General features: G+C 49.8%; 1 protein-coding gene across 3 annotated transcripts in view; it reads right to left on the reverse strand.

Moving 5' to 3' along the window:
* The window catches only part of ARHGAP32 (Rho GTPase activating protein 32), a 322,139-nt gene extending 319,898 nt beyond the window's left edge, over positions 1 to 2,241 (reverse strand). The window contains exon 1 of one of the 3 annotated variants that reach the window (XM_027578844.2): positions 1,638 to 2,241. The gene's annotated coding sequence lies outside the window, so the exon portion shown is untranslated. Of the gene's footprint in view, positions 1 to 983; positions 1,427 to 1,637 lie in introns of those variants that run through there. The other 2 variants (XM_027578843.1, XM_027578846.1) reach the window with 2 other exon arrangements.
* Positions 2,242 to 6,000: the final 3,759 nt, after the last annotated feature.

Below are 6,000 nucleotides of genomic sequence, written 5' to 3' on the forward strand. Positions count from 1 at the left end.
ATGCTGACAACAATGCAATGTGGCCCAGCTGCCAGCTACCCATGTAGCATCATGCAGTGCCCGAAGCACTTTAAAAGCAGATTGCAATTCTGCATGCAGATCAAAATTATAATTATCCAAATTCTATTTCCTAAAAGATAACTATTAAACTGCATCCCAAGCATCCCGCTGTGAGTCTTCTTCCCTCCACCTTCTTTAAGCTTCAGCAACAGAAGGTGAAGCTATAAAGGGTCCAGAAGTAGACTAAAGCTACGAAATCAGGTTTGACTTCCTCTCAGGTTCTTGTGATCTCTTTGCGAAAATCTTTAACATAAATATTTACTCAAGTCAACAAAATGAGAAAGGCACGATACGGGGGTGGCGGCTGAGTTCAGGGCGGAGGGAGGCGGGGGGGGGGGGCACTAAAGTCACCGGTATCGTCCAATATATAGCGGCAACTTCAGCCAATTAGAAAGATGAGAGGGAAAACTCCAAGGGAGTCCCGGAGAGCAGAGACGGCTCGCCCAGTCAGCCCCACGCTCACCAGGGGGCGGCCACCGCGAGGTCGCCCGTGGGCAGCAGAGGGAAACGCTCAAGCGGCGGCTCCTCTGGGAGCGCCCGTGTCCCCAGAGCCCCCACTCGGCCATTCCCTGGGAGTCACGGCTCTTGCCCGACTTGAGCCTCAGGCGCGAAGCACTGCAGCAGGCCAGAAATCCGTCTGAACCCCTGGTCCGCCCAGGCCGTGGGGAAACTGGAGATGCGAGCGCTGGAGGCTGTCGGCCCGGAGCGCGGTCCACCCCGGGAGGCTGGAGAAATGAGTCCGGCGCGGGGAGGGGGGGGGTGGTACGGGGGAAACCCGAGATGATCTCCTAAGAACATTCGATCCGGAACCTTTACTTTAAAAAGAATTTCTTCTAAAAAGGAAAGCAAGGCCCCCGCAGCCTTCCCTGCGGCGCCTGCCCACGTCACCGGAGCCCCCGGCCCTCCCGCGGCCCCCGCCTTACCGAGCCCCGCGGCTCCGCCGCGCCGCCGCGGCGTCGCTGCGCCCCGCTCGCCGCTCCGTGTCTGCCCTCCGCGGGCGCCGGGCCCGACGCCCTCCTCCTCCTCCTCGCCGCCGCCGCTGAGCACTGCCCGCGCCGCCGAGCCTAGCGCCTGGCCGCCGAAGGCAGCCGCGGGGGCTCGGCCGGGCGCCCCCCGCGCCAGCGCCTCATCCCGCCTCGCCGCCCCGTCAGGCTCGGGGGCGGGGACGCCGGGCTCCGGGCCGCGGCCTCAGAGTCCCCACCTCCGACACGCACCGCGCTCGCCCTCCCCCGGCGGAGTCGGCCCCGGGGACGCGGTCCTGCGGTGCCCGAGACCCCCACCCCGACGCCTTCGGGCCGCCCCCGCCCCGCTCGCCGGCGCGCGCCCAGCCAGAGCCCGCCGCCGGCCCAGCCTCCTCCTCCTCCGCTCCGCCTCCTCCTGCACCCGCGACGCCCGCAGCGGGGAGAAGAGGCGCGCCGCCGCCGCCGCGGGCACGAGCACGCGCGAGAAGGGCGGGCGGAGCGCGCGCGCGGCCGAGGGCGGCGGGGGCGCGCCCAGGCCTCGCCTGCTGTTGTCCCTGGAGCGCACGTGCACTGCGGGGGGGATGGGGGCGGCGAAGGGCGCGTGGCTTTCCTTACCCGGGGGCGCGAGGGCCGGCGGGAAGGGGGCTGAGATGCTTGCTGCCTTGGGGATTCGGGCGTAGTCTGTTGCCTCGGCTTCTGCATTGTGCTGCGGTGCAAAAATAAAAAACCTGCCGCAGCAGCAGTAACACCAGGAAGAGACATCCTCCGAGACTACGGCAGTGGCTCCTCTCCACTCCCAGCTGACCCCAGAATACTGTCACGGCGCGGGGGAGGAGAGGGGGCGTTGCCGCGAGTCAGGAAGATCCTCGTCGCTCGCGCTCTGGCGCATTTGCTCTAAAACCAGCTCGCATCGGTTGTTATTTGGAATCGGAGGCCTAAAAGTTCCTTCATTTGGTTTCTTCATTCAGAGTTATGGACCAGAAGGTTGGAAGTGACATGGGAGGGGAGAGGAAGGACAAGCAAGGGTGAGAGAGTAGCGAACCTGAAGGTGCGTGGCTAGCCTGAAAAGCGATTTTGGAGAAAGCGAAGGAGCTCACAGCGAACCCCCTGCCTGTGGATGGCACTGCCCTGGGTTTTTCCCCTGTTCCTTTTGTTCAGCCTCCAGAGACTCACATCCACCTGCAAGAACCATCTGTATAAGAGAATATATCTTGACATTCTACCGTTCTATTTTCGTTGTTTTCTTTTATATATGTATCTTTCACTTCTGATTCATTTAGTATCTAAATGTTAGGGTTGGGGGTGGCAGTAAACTTACATAATTTAACTCATAGTCTTCAAACCTACAGAAGCCAAATACTGCATCATCTAATGTCACTGCAGTGATTTGGGTTCACTCAGCATTCAGTCATTTCAGTGGGTGTCATTGAATATAAACCGTGGCCTTGACCACACTTAGCAGAAATTCAAGGGCATGTCCATGAAAGAGGATTACAACACATCCTGGGGAGAAATTAGGGAGTGAACGTGCTGAATAATCCCACTTTTGCCAGCCTCAGTATAAACAAAGTTTCTTTATGGGCGCCTGGGTGGCTCAGTCAATTAAGAGTCTGACTTAGTCTTTGGTCATGATCTTGGGGTCCTGGGATTGAACCCCAGCCCCAGCGTCTGCCTCCCAGTTCAGTGGGGAGTCTGCTTGTCCTTCTCCCTCTCCCTCTGCCCCTCTCCTGCTTGTGCTCTCTCTCTTTCATTAAATAAGTAAATAAAATCTTTTTTCAAAAATAACCAAAGTTTCTTTCAAGATCAAGATTCTGGATATTTTCTAGCAGAGAAGAGGTAAGGTATAGAATGAGAAGATTTGCATAGAGGGACAAACTTGAATAGGAACATTTAATAAATGTTATTATATTTATATATAATTATATATTATATATAAATTATAATAAATAATAAATAATTATTTATTCTAGTATATTAATTATATTCTAGTATAGATATATATTTATAAATTATATAAATTATATATAATAAATATATTTTATTTATTATATATAATATATAAATTATATTCTAGTATCCTAGCCATCTGCTGGAAACAGGTACACTTAGGATCCATAACAGTCTTTTTTTTTAAAGATTTTATTTATTTATTTGAGAGAGAGAATGAGAGAGAGAGAGAGCACATGAGAGGAGGGAGGGTTAGAGGGAGAAGCAGACTCCCTGCTGAGAAGGGAGCCCGATGCGGGACTCGATCCCGGGACTCCAGGATCATGACCTGAGCCGAAGGCAGCCGCTTAACCAACTGAGCCACCCAGGCGCCCTCCATAACAGTCTTAATGGATACTTCCTTTGCAAGGTAAATCATGAAAACTAGAGACCTTAATTCCAACACAAACCCGTAGTTTAAAAATGACTCTTTCTCCAAACTGCAACAGTTCCAGGGGTTTGCCTTTTGGCCACAGGGAGCAATGTATGCAGAGAGGGATTCAGTAACTTGTGTTGTTCCCGGGATTGGTGAGCATTAAACACAAAACTTCCTGTGATGTCAAGAGGAAGCCAGTATGGGACATTAAACCAAGTCAGCCTGGGAAGCAAGTTTTGCCCAAGGCTCCAGTCCCTTGCCTACTCTCAACTACAATAATGACATTCTGCATTCTTTTTGAAAGCCTTCATGTCCCATAGTTTTGCCATCACACCCCAAAATTGAGCTGCAGTGGCTGAGTGTAAAGTGGTTTATGCTCAACCGGCACAGAAGGTGAATAATACAGAAAGGAGCTAGGATTTATGCATACCTTGGATGACACAGATATTTTACTTCGGAGTCTCAAAACATTTTGGTAACTCTCCCCCTGTTGCTATTATATCGAGCTCAGAGAAAGAACAAATGGATTCCATATGTGTGTTCCAAATGTCAGAGACGTTTGAGCAAGCTGAAGGGTGCTGATGCTCCTTACTCTCATTCTGAGTCAGCACTCCCTCTCTTTGGAAAGAAGCATCCAAATATCCTATGAATAATAGTTATTATTGCTAAACCCGCAGATAAACTGAAGGTTGTGATTTCTGGGCCACTCTGCAGCCATCTGAAGTTGGTGTTTCACATGTTTGTAACCAATTACCTCTGTCCTAATAACACCCTTAGTGATTCAACACATATATGCCCCAAAATTGCAACATCCCCTAGAAGAGAAAAAGTCTGTCTAGCTGTAAAGTATGTTAATATTGTTATGTAATGCTAAGTGGCTACATTTGTTATGGTTTGAGTGAATATTCCCAAGGTGAGGGGCAAGAGAGGGAAAAGCAAGGCAAATCGCCCTCCCTCTGAAGCTGTTGGAGGCCTCAGCCTGGCACTGTCATCTTCCAGGCAGGAGCATCTGGGCTTACTCCTGGCATCTCTGATCTGTTGCCCTGCAGTCCCCTCCAGGCACGGAAGCAGCGTCATGGTGCAGAAAAACAGAGCCAGCAAGGAGGGCAGCCACACAGACAACTGCAACACTCACCTAACCTTGAGTTTAGAATTTAGAGAGAGCCTGAGAATTGAGCAAGTGAGAGAGGAAGCTCATTCATCTCCCAACTGAATGCTCAACAGCTGCCTTGAGAAATAGGAGTTGGGGAAAGTGGGCCAGGTTTAATCGAGAATTTTCCCAAAGTGACATTTAACATTACCTTGTTTATTTATTTATTTATTGTCCTGGGTGTCCCCATAAAACAGGACAACAAAATAGATTTTTGAAAAGATGTGTTCTCTGTGTCGCTTTCTCCTAGCGGATAGGGATGCCCAGGGAGTAGCCTCTCTTAAACATGGAGCCCTTTGCAACAAAAAAAGCTACTATTGAGCAACATCTTAGAAAGCAGTCAGCAGTCCTATTCCCTGGGGGAGTGACATATCCCTGGGGGCATACATTGAAATGATAAACTTTGCATCTCCTGTCCTCTACTGGTCACATTTTGGTTCACATTAGCCTCTATCACAATCATTTAGGACTTTTGGTTGTTCTCCCACAAAGATTTTGTTTTTCAGTCTTTGAACCTTAACACGAGCTGTACCTCTACATGTCTGCTTTGAATCATTCAGCCTGCTGGTGGCTCCTTTTCTGTCTCTCCCATTGAGTCCTTCTCTTCCAGGATTCTAAATATTGGCTGCCCCAGGGCTCTGACCTTGGGCTTTTCTATTCCCTTTCTATACTCCTTCCCAGGGCAGTCTCCTCCAGCCGTTGGCTTTAAATAGCCTCCATACATTGATGTATATATCTTTAACCCTGACCTCTCCCCAGCACTCCATGCTCATATATCCAGCTGCCTACATGTCATCTCCATTTGGATATCTCAAACTTAATGTGTCCAAAACAGAACTATTTATTTTCAATATTAAAAACAAAATTCGGGGCACCTGGCTGGCTCAGTTGGTAGAGCAAGTCACTCTTGATCTCAGGATCCCCATGTTGGGCATAGAGCCTACTTGGGAAAAAAAAAAAAAAAAACCCTGAAAATTGCTTCCTTCAAGTCTTTCCCATCTCATAACAAAAACATCTCTTTCTCTCAAACACCGCTTTCATTTTAGCAGCAAATCCAAGTTCTACCTTCAAAACATATACTGAATTCAAATCTCTTTCCTCCCTCTTAAACACCTACATCTGCTCCCCCATAAACTCTCTCCTGGATGACTAACTGGTCTCCTGTTTCCATTCTTTCCCCTCCATGGTCTAGTCTCAAGTTAGCAACCAAAGTATTTCTTTTCAAAAATTTGTAGGATAATATCAGATTCCTTGCGTGAAACTCTCCTGCACTCTATTCTTCTAATCACACTACAATCAAATCCAAAGCCCTTCCCTCCCCTTGCACGTCCATTTAGCACCCGTGCACCTCTCCAGTCTTGTCTTTTTTTTTTAAGTAACCTCTACACCCAACGTGGGGCTCAAACTCACACCCCCAGATCAAGAGTCACATTCTCTACCAGTCTTGCCTTCCTAAGATTCACTTT

This window comes from Zalophus californianus, chromosome 11 (genome assembly GCF_009762305.2).
Source record: "Zalophus californianus isolate mZalCal1 chromosome 11, mZalCal1.pri.v2, whole genome shotgun sequence".
Classification (NCBI taxonomy): domain Eukaryota; kingdom Metazoa; phylum Chordata; class Mammalia; order Carnivora; family Otariidae; genus Zalophus; species Zalophus californianus.